The following is an 11,284-nucleotide window of genomic DNA, read 5'->3' on the forward strand; positions in this document are numbered from 1 at the left end:
TAGAGCTTAGAAAAGAACTGCTAGAAGTAGCCTTAAATAGCTTATATAAGTTTATAAGTATAATGTTAAGCAGGAGACTTATTAACAGTTTCTAGGTTTTACAGTAGATCTATTAGAGTAGATAGTAACTCTAGAGTTAATTAAATTAATCTATTACATTTATAGACTTATTATAGAGATTAATTAGTACTAGAATTAGTAGTAATTTATAAATTATATCTCTAAACTTAATACGTGTTTAGACTATACTAGTATACAGTTTACCTAGTTTCTTCCTTAATTATACTATAGTTTTATAGAGAGCTCTAAATATTATAGTAAATAGTACAACGTTATTATTATACTAAGCTATTATTCTAACTCTTTTACTTCCTAAAGTATTAAAGTAGATAATACTATATTTAAGTTTATTACACTAAGCTTTAATAATAATAAGCTTAGCTAAAAAGCCTTTAGCTAGGTTATTAATAATAATAGGCTTAAGCCCTTAAGTATAATTAATTAATAGTTAGGTATTTTCTTAACTACTTTAAGTCTCCTATATAGGCAGAAGTAACAGTAATATTATAGGCGTTAGTAACGCGTTTTTCCTAGGCTAACTATATTTTTTTAGTACTAGTAATAATATTAATAGTTAAGCTGTTACTTTATATTTTATTAGAAGCTTTAGGAGCTGCTATAACACCTAAGATACTTATAAAGGAAGGTCTCTTATACTAATTTTACGTAGAGTCTTCTCTATCTATATAGTACCTGCTGCTATAATCCTAGCGCGTTACAACTCTTTAAATAATAGTACTAATAAAAATAAGTTATCTATATAAATTATATACTTATTAGGCTTAAGTAGCTGTTTATAAATATTACTAGTAAGGTAGTTAAGCGTAAGGTAGAGCATAAGAGCTTTTATTAGGTAGAAGCTAAGGGCTATATAAGCTAAGTTAATTTTATAAGGCCTATCCTTATTATTTAAACTATAACTATAGAAGAGCTAGTTTAATTAGTACCTAGAATCTTTAAAGTACTAAGTTCTATACCCTATAAAGTTAAACTTATAATTAATTATAGTCTTCTCTTTAGTACACCTATAGAAGCGTATTATACTCTTATCTATAGCTAAATATTACCCTAGGCGCTAGTAGTATTAGCTAATATAATAGATATACTTAGAGAACTCTTATACTTATTTAAATAAACGCTTAAATAGGTTATTAATATTATGTAGAGGTATAACGTAGAAGTAACAATTAATTTACTTAAATTAGATAAGGCTTATAATCTTACGTAGATAGATATAGACTATTTTAAATTATATATTAGTATACTAATAGTATATAACTTATACTTTAAGGTATATACTAATATAAATTTGTATAGCTAGGTAACTAAAGATCTTATAAGGTATTACCTTATACTATAGGCAGACGTATTATTAGGCAGGGCTAAGCAGGCGTTAGAGATAAGCGTTCTTATTAGTATAGTAATATATTTTTAAAATTTCTAAGTTAGTAAAGAATAGCTTAAAGAGCTTAATAGGGGCCTAATTATTAAGCTTACTATTATAGTAAGGTAGTTATAGGCTGCCTCTATTATTAGCATTATTAAGTATAAGCAGTTCTTTTTTTAGTAGAGTATTCCTACTACAGCCTTTAAGGTGTATAGGTAAAGGCTTTTACTATATTCTTTATATAAGGAAGCCTTCTTTAAGTATAAGATTATTATTAGCGCGTCTGTAAAGAGCTATTATATAAAGAAGTAGTATTATTAATTAAGTTATAAGTAAGTAGTTAGTATTATAGATAGAAAGTAGATTTAATAGTTTCTAGTTTAAAGTTTATATAGTAGGGCAAAACGCTAACTTACTAATACTAAGCCTTGCTCTTATTAGCCTAATCTTAGGCCGTCTAGCAGAGCAGAACTTACTAGACTATAGGATACTTAACAATAGGCTTAGAGTAAAGCTTAGAAGTATATTATAGACCTATCTTTAGCTTAAACCTACCTTAGACTCTAGTAATATTATTAAATAAAATTAATATTACTGAAGAACCTAAAACTTATCGTAAAAAACACTTAAGAAACAATAAAAATTCTTAGATCTAAGTTATATAGAACTAATAATTATTTTACTAGGATTATATAATGCTTATAAAAAAATAGAAGTAGATAAAAGATACTTTAAATAAATTATTAGTATATTAATAGTCTTAAAATTATAGTCTTAAGCCTATATAAATATAGACTATTTTAGCTAAGAAACTAGCTATATTAGATAATATCACTAGTTTCTATTAGTAAAAGTATAATAGAAAATAACTAAGTTAGTACTTAGCCCTAATAGGTTACTAGAGCTTAAAGTTTAAGAACCTAGCAATACTATGCATAGCTTACCTACCTTAATAATAATTATAACTTTAAGGATTTTACTTAATTATATATTTAACTTTTAATAAATTAATATAATAGCTATATTTCTAGTAATTTAATGTAAATTTGTAGGAAGGTAAGAATTATACAAGCTTATCTATTTATTCTCTACCTATTTTAAAATTAGAAACTTGCCTAAGTTTACTATTAATATTTAGACTATTTAAAAAGCTTAAGCTACTACCTACTATATAAAAGTATAATACTAGCTATATTATAGTTTCTTATACTAGCTATATTTCTTAGGTTTCCTTTTTAACTATTACCTAAGAAATCCCTTTTTTTAAGTTTAGTATATAGCCTGTATTAATTTTTAAATTAGCTAATCTAAAGGAACTATTAGAAGCTTTTATTAATAGTATAGTATATATAAGTATAGCTTACGCCTATAATTAAGCTAAAGTAAAGTAGTATTTAGCTTATTAGTATTTACTTTAATATTTATATTTTAAGTTACTATTAATATACTTATAATATATTAAAAGTAAGAGTAAGACTACTTAGGATAAATAAATAATAATATTAAGTAAGTAAAAAAAATTTTTAGTATATATTTAGTATAGCTTATAAGCTATTTTACTCTATAGTATAATTAATTAAGCTATATCTTCCTTCTATAGGTAGTACTATATAAAGTAAAGTATTTTAAGTATAAAGTATTAACTATTTTAGTAAGCCTATACTATTATTTAGCCTACTACTATCTGTTTTTTACTAATAGTATATCTTTTATATATTTTTTAATTATTACTTAGTACTTACTTATATAAATGTAACTTTTTTAAAAATTTATTATTTTATACTTATACTATAAGTACTTTTTATAAGTATACTTAGTAGCTTTAGTAGTAAGTAGCTTATACTTAAAGCCTTTTATAGTATATACTAAAGTACCTAAGCCTTCTAAATAGTATATAATAAGTATAGTATTAGTAAAGTAAAGTAACTAGTATAGTAAGTACTTAACTATAAAGTAGTATTATCTTACTTATTAAATAGTATAAAGCTTATCTTAAAATAGTACTAGTGGTAAAGTATATTAAATAAGTAAATTTAAAGTATTACTAAGCTTAACTAGTAACTATATTAGCTAAGTATATACTTAGTTATATATTTTATAAGTACTTAGCTTACTTAAAGTTAGCCTTTATTTAATATTTAAGAATATTAACTTAAGTATAGTAAGGTAGCTATAAGTATTAAGCTTACTTTAAAGCTTTCTTTTTTTACTACTTATATTCTTATACTACTTAAGCTACACTATTACTATATTAGGATTTTATAAATAAAGCCCTATTTACTTTTATTTACCCTTTATTATTCTTGTTATTAATATTTTATATTATATACCTATTATTATCCCTAGAGGATATAGATTTATGTGTTATATTACTATTATAATTAAGTTACACACGCGTTTTAATTACTTATTAGTTCTTATTCTAAAGTTTAACCTAGTTATAACCCTCTGCTTCCTATTACTATTACTATTACTATTACTATTATTACTATTACTATTACTATTACCTTAACAGTTACTCCTTATACTACTAACAGTCTATACAGGTTCTATACCTACTTAATTACTACTACTAATCTTATTTTCTAATTATAATACTTAAAATTTATAAAAGCTTTCTTAAAGTAGCTTTTATTTAGGGTTAGAGTAGTATTATTTTACTACTTAATAGTAAGCTAGTTAAGTTAAAAGAGCTAAGTATAAAAGAAAGCCTTATTAGCCTTATAAACTTATATAAAAAGGAACTAAACCTTAACTTTATAAAGCTTTACCTTAAGCTTCTTATTAACTTTAAAGCACTGCTAGATATCTAGATCTTTTATATAAAATATATTACTATTATACTAAGTAATACCTTCTATTACTTTCTACTATTTAGTTAGGTCTTTAGAAATCTTACTGTAAATATTTAGAGTACTGTAATAGTATTAGGGATTATATATAGTAATTTATACCTTTCTTAAGTACTATAAAATACAGCGCTTAAACGTCTAGGCTTTAGTAATAGTATAATATTATAGGTATTATTTTAGGTTTATAGCGTATTTATGCTTGTAGTATAAGCAGATAGACGTAATACAGTAAGAATTAAATATAGTAACTTAGTATAGAAGCTAATACCTAGCCTCTTTTTATAAAGTAAATATTAGTAAAAGTATATAGTAAAAGTAATAGAGAGCTAATTAGCTATTTCTTAATAACTAGCTACTTAATCTACTAATATAGATATATATTTAAGAGTCTAAGTAGTAATTAAAGTTTAGTTTAGCTTTAGGTTATAAACTATAGTTAAGTTTAAAAAACTCTTTAATTAACTAGTAATCTTGAAAATATAACTAAGTAATAATAGTTTATATAAGTAAGCTAGTATATAAATATCCTCTACACCTTAAAAGTTAAAATCTTTATTTATTTATCTATTTATCTTATTATATCTTTTTTTAGTACTAAGATTATACCTTATTAATAATATAATCTTGTTAGTATAGCCTAAGAGTTTCTATGCTGTATTTTATAGTAAACTACTAATAGAAGGATTAATATAAGTAATTACTAGTACTAGTACAGTACTTTAGATATGTTTAGTAAAATCTTTAAGGACCTAGTTAAGTAGTAACAAGAAATAGAGAGTATTACTTTAAATAATAGTAATACTTTTTACTTAAGAAATAAAGATATTTTATAGCACCTTAAAGTTAATAAGAGGCTTAAGGTATAGTTTTATAAAGTTAGAGTATAATTTCTTCTTATATAAGTTTATAAGACTAATAGAGCTTTCTTTAATACCTAGCTCTTTTAATATAATAAGCTTATAATTTAGAAGTATAATAATACTGCTATAACTAAACATTAAAGCTACTTTATATAAGCTTTTATAGATCTTAGGTATACTACCTAAAAAAAAAAAATTATAGTAGTAATTTAGGAGGTGTAATACCTTACTATAGGGCTATATAATTAATATAGAACAAGGACAAAGCTAGAAGTAGTCGCAATAGTAATAGTAATAGTAATAGTAATAGTAATAGCAATAGAAAGCAGAGGGGTAATAACATAGAAAGTTTATAACTAGGTTAAACTTAGAAATAAAACTAATAAATAATTAAAACGTGTATAAAAAAATATAATAATAAGATTATACATTAATCCCCGTCCTTTAGAGATATTATAGGTATATAATCTTGATTTTAGTAAGATAAGATAAAAAATAAAATAAAATATAAGTTAAAAAGCCTTAAGGTATAAAGAATCTTTATATACTAGCTTACTTATATAAGCTATTATTTCCTAAACCCTCTTCAAAGCTGCTTAGTATATATTTAAAATTACTAGTTAATTAAAGAGTTTTTATAACTTAGATAGAGTTTAGAATATAAACTAGGGTTTATAACTTAACTAAACTTTAACTAACAGCTACTTAGGCTCTTAAATATACGCTATAAGGATCTTATAAATATATTTTTTTACTAACAGTTTAAAGACGCGTCTCTATTAGTATATTTAGTAGCTAGCTATTAAGAGATAGTATATTAATTCGCTCTCTATTACCTTTACTATATACTTCTACTAATATTTACTATGTAAAAAGGGGCTAGGTATTAGCTTCTATACTAAGTTACTATATTAGATTCTTACTATATTGTGTCTATCTGCCTGTACTATATACATAAATACGCTATAAACCTAAAATAATACCTATTATTATAGCTAGAAAGTTTACTTTATTAATATTACTAATATTACTATATACAGCCGAGTTAAGTACTTTACTATAGTATAATTTAAAAGGTTAAAAAAAGGTTATATTAAGAAGCTAAAGGATAAATATTAAATATAAAAAAAGTATATATAGTTAGATTTTATAGGTAGTAGCATATTTAGTAAACTTATAGGTATAATAAAAGCTATAGCTGTTAAAAAGAAAAAGTAGCTAATTACTATACTAATATAAAGATATTTTATTATTAAAGTACTAAAGCTACTAAAGAGCTATATTATTATTACTATAACTAATTTTAGTTATACTCATAAAGGACTTATTAAGTAAGTCTTATACTTAATATTTAAGTAATATTTTAGCTTTAATAATAACTATTAGCGTTATAACGTCTCTAGTAGCTAATATAGCATTTATAAAAGTAATAGGCTAATAATTATTAAAGTATAGAATTATAACGTTTTTAAAATTATGTATATAAATATAATAGTTATTTATAATACTAGTATAGTAGCTAGTTTTATTAATATTTTGTATATTACTAAGAATAATAGCTTTATTATTTATAGCTATATATAGTTTACTAAACTACTTGTAGAAGACCTTAATCTACTAAGTAAGCTTATACTTAAGCTTTATTAGTAAACCTCCAATATACTTATACTTTACGTATTTCTTAAGCTAATATATTATTTAGTTTTTACTAATAGTAAAATTAAGCTTCAAGTTACCTTTAAACAACTAAGTAAAAAAGATATTAGCCTAGGTTGTAATAAGGTTATTCTAAGCTTTAAAGCTAATAGTATTGATTATTTTAAAGTAGTACTTAAGTATATAATGCCACTCTAGTAATATTATCTAATAGTTAATTAAAGAAACTATTAAGTTGTCTTTACTACTATTATAAGTACGTGAAATATATTAGTAAAGGAGTCTATAAATAACGTAGTAAAATTTAATTTTTAGGCTATTTATATTATAGAGTATAATAGCAGCTTTAGTAACAGCTTACTTAATAAACTAGTATATTATATATATTTATAAACGTAATAGTATTATTTTAATTATTTAGCTTATTAAGAATTTGAAATATAAAGTTATTACAGAGTTTAAGTTATCTAGTAAATTCTAAGATTATTAAGGTTATAAAAAACCTTGGTATAAGTAGGCTGTATGTAGCATAGCTAGATTTTTTAAATCCTAAGTTTCTGTAAGCTGTTAGAGCTAAGTATAAGGTATTATTAAATAGATTTAAGCGCTTTATTAGTTACTTAATATATAATATATAGCGTATACTTCTATAGCTCTATTATACTAATTTTAAACTTTATATTAAATATTATAAATATGCTTATAAGCTTAAAAAGGTACTAAATATCTTAGTTAAGTTATAATACAAATTAAAAAAAGCTTAAATTAGATAGATTAAAGTATAGTAAACTTTAGAGATTTTATAAGCTTTTATAACTATGTATATAAAGTAATATCAAAATAATTACTCTAGTAAATAATTATAAATTAGATATAGTATTAGGCTTAATAAAGTAGTATAAATAAACTTAGATTAGTAGTAATAGCATTAAAACTTAGCTTTACTAAATCTATGTATAGAAGTAAAAGTGTTAGTAGCCTTTTTAGTTCTTTAACTATAAGCTATAATAAGAATTCTAAAGTTTTAAACAAAGTAGTAATAGAAAAAAAGTTTAATATTTACCTTAAATTTATTACTTTAATTTACTATATTAGACATAGTAACTAAGTAGTAGTACTATAAAGAAAAGGATAAACTAATATATAGAAGCTTATAAGAAACTTAATATAATTAAGTAAGTAGGTAATAAGTATAGTTTAGTAATAAAAGTAATTTCTTCTCTAGAAGATTAAAATTTATATGTAATCTTACTACTGTGTTTTAATATACCCTTTTTAATTATTTATTAGTTTTTATTACTTATACTAACTATAGTAGCTAAAGTTTAACCTAGTTATAACCTTCTACTTTTTATTACTACTACTATTACTAATTCTATTCCTAGTCCTATTACTAATACTATTACTAAGACTATTAGTATTAGTATTACTATTGCTATTTCTATTACTATTACTATTACTCTTACTATTACTATTACTATTACTATTACTATTACTATTACTACTACTGTTACTTCTAGATTAGCTATCTTTATTCTTATTCTATATTACTTATATAGCTTTATAGTAAAGTATAACAATTTCTTAAATATAACTATAACTCTTTTTTATTAAGTAGTATTCCTAATATTCAAAATAGCTTATATATATTAGCTTATTTTTTTTTTAAATACTATTTTTTTACTACTTAGTAGGTAGCTTATTAAGTAAAAAATAGTAAATTATTAAAAAAGCTTTATTAGTTTATTAAACTTAAAGTAATACTAGCTAAACTTTAATTTTATAAAGCTATACTTAAAGTTTCTTATTAACCTTTTAAAGTACTAAAAAGTAGATTTATTTTTCAAGTAAATAGTATTACTATTATACTAAATAATACTTTTTATTATTTTATTATTACTTTACTAGGTTCTTATAAATTTTACTAAAGATATTTATAGTACTATACTAGTACTAGTCTTTAAGTATATTTACTCTGAAGTTATTAGCTTACTATAAGATATAGTATAAGAGCTCTTAAGCTATTATAGTAAGATTTAATTATTAATTAGGTAGAATCTTATTGGTAAATAAATATAAAACAAGATAAATAGATAAATAAATAAAAGATTAAAATTTTAATTTTTAAAGTATAAAGTATATTTATATAAACTACTATTACGCAGTTCTATATTTAGGATTATAAGTGAATAGAAAAGTTTTTTAACCTAGTAATAGTTTATATATAAAGGATAAACCAAACTTTTATTAATATAGCTAGATAGGTTCTTATATATATATCTATATTGGTATATTAAGTAACTTATTATTAAAATATAGTGTACTAATTAGCTCTTTATTGCCTTTACTATAAACTGTTACTAATATTTACAATATTATTTTAGGTTTATAGCGTATTGCTTCTTATAGTATAGGTAGATAGATATAATATAGTAAGAATCTAATATAGTAACTTTGTGTATAACCTAATATCTAGCCCCTTTATACATAGTAAATATTAGTAAAAATATATAGTAAAGGTAATAGAGAGCTAATTAGTATACTATCTTTTAATAACTAGCTACTTAATATGCTAGTATTAATAAATATTTATAAGACTAAAGTACTATAAATTAAAGTTTAGTTTAGCTTTAAGTTATTAACTATAGTAAAGTAAGAGAAAAAATTTAATTTTTTAGTAATCTTAGAAATATAACTAAGCAATAATAGTTTATATAGACAAGCTAGTATATAAAAATTAATTATACTATAGAATATAAACTATTTATTTATTTATTTATCTAATCTATCTTCTTTTTCTTTACTACTAATATTATACCTAACTAGTAATATAATTTAATTAGTATAGCCTAAAAGTTAATATAATATATTTTAGAGTAAACTTATAATTTAAATATAAAAAAAAGTAATTACTAGTACTAGTATAATTCTATAAATAACTTTAGTAAGATCTTTAAAAACCTACTTTAGGAGTAAAAGAAAATAAAAGCTATTATATAGTATAATAGTAATACCTTTTACTTAAAAAAGTAAAAATATCTTAAAGTACTTTAAAGTTAACAAAAGACTTAAAGTATAGCTATATAAAGTAAGAGTTTAGCTTTTTTTTTATAAGTTTATAAAACTAATAGAATTTCTTTTAATACTTAGCTTATTTTACTTAATATGCTTACTATTAATTAGTATAATAATACTATTTTAATTAAAGATAAGAGCTACTTTATATAAGCTTTTATAAATCTTAAGTATACTACTTAAGAAAAAGGAATTATAGTAGTAATCTAGGAGGTATAATACCTTACTATTAGGCTGTATATTTAATATAAAATAAGTATAAAGCAAACTATTTTTAAAGTAATAGTAAGAGTAATAGTAATAGTTAAAGTAATAGGAAGTAAAGAGCTAATAACTTATAACTAGGTTAGAATTTAGCTACTATAGATAGTATAAATAAAAAAGACAAATAAATAATAAAAACCTGTATATAAATATATAATAAGAAGATTATACGTTAATCTCTGCCCTCTAGATATAAGACTATAAAATTTATATTAAATAAGGATAAAGCTAGCTAATTCTAAAGTAATAGAAGGAGTAATAAAAATAGTAATATTAATAGGATGCAGAAGGCTAATAATATAGAAAGTTTATAACTTAGTAAAATTTTAGCTGCTATTAAAAGTATAGACAATTAAAACTAATAAATAATAAAAACGCGTAAAAAGATCTATAATAATGAACTTATATATTAATCTACGTTCTCTAACGCTAGAATTACTTATACTTTTTGTAGAGGAAAATAGAGCTGGAAATAGTAGGTTTAGGTAATCTATTATTTAGATTACTACTCTATAAAGAATTAATCGTAGAGCATCTATATATACTACGTAGAGATTAGATAAACAGTTACTCTAAGCTCTAGGAGCTCTTGGCATAATTACGGGAGCACTGTAGTATTGCGACACTTTTATAAAAGCTACTTTTGTTAGAGGTTTATAATTATAAGTTAATTAAAAAATATTAATTACTTAACTATAGTTAGTAATTTAGTCTAGAGCTATTAACTAAACTAAACTTTACCTAAAAACTAGTTAGGATCTTGTATATATATTAGTACTAGTATATTAAGTATAATATTACTTATAGATAGTAAATAAATATTCTAATACTATTATTTAACACTCTTACTACTATTTACAATCTATAAAGAGTATAGGTATTTAGTTCTATTCTAATCTACTTTACTTTAGTCTACTATATTATATTCTTTAACTTGAATAATAAGTATATTTTTGCTATAACTTTTAATGAATAACCTTACTATAGAACTATATAATTAATATAGAGAATAGACAAAGCTAGCTAATACTAAAGTAGTAATAGTAATAGTAATAGTAATAGTAATAGTAATAGTAATAGTAATAGTAATAGTAATAGTAATAGTAATAGTAATAGTAATAGTAATAGTA

The sequence above is a fragment of the Dothidotthia symphoricarpi genome, assembly GCF_010015815.1.
Source record: "Dothidotthia symphoricarpi CBS 119687 unplaced genomic scaffold P153scaffold_22, whole genome shotgun sequence".
NCBI lineage: Eukaryota > Fungi > Ascomycota > Dothideomycetes > Pleosporales > Dothidotthiaceae > Dothidotthia > Dothidotthia symphoricarpi.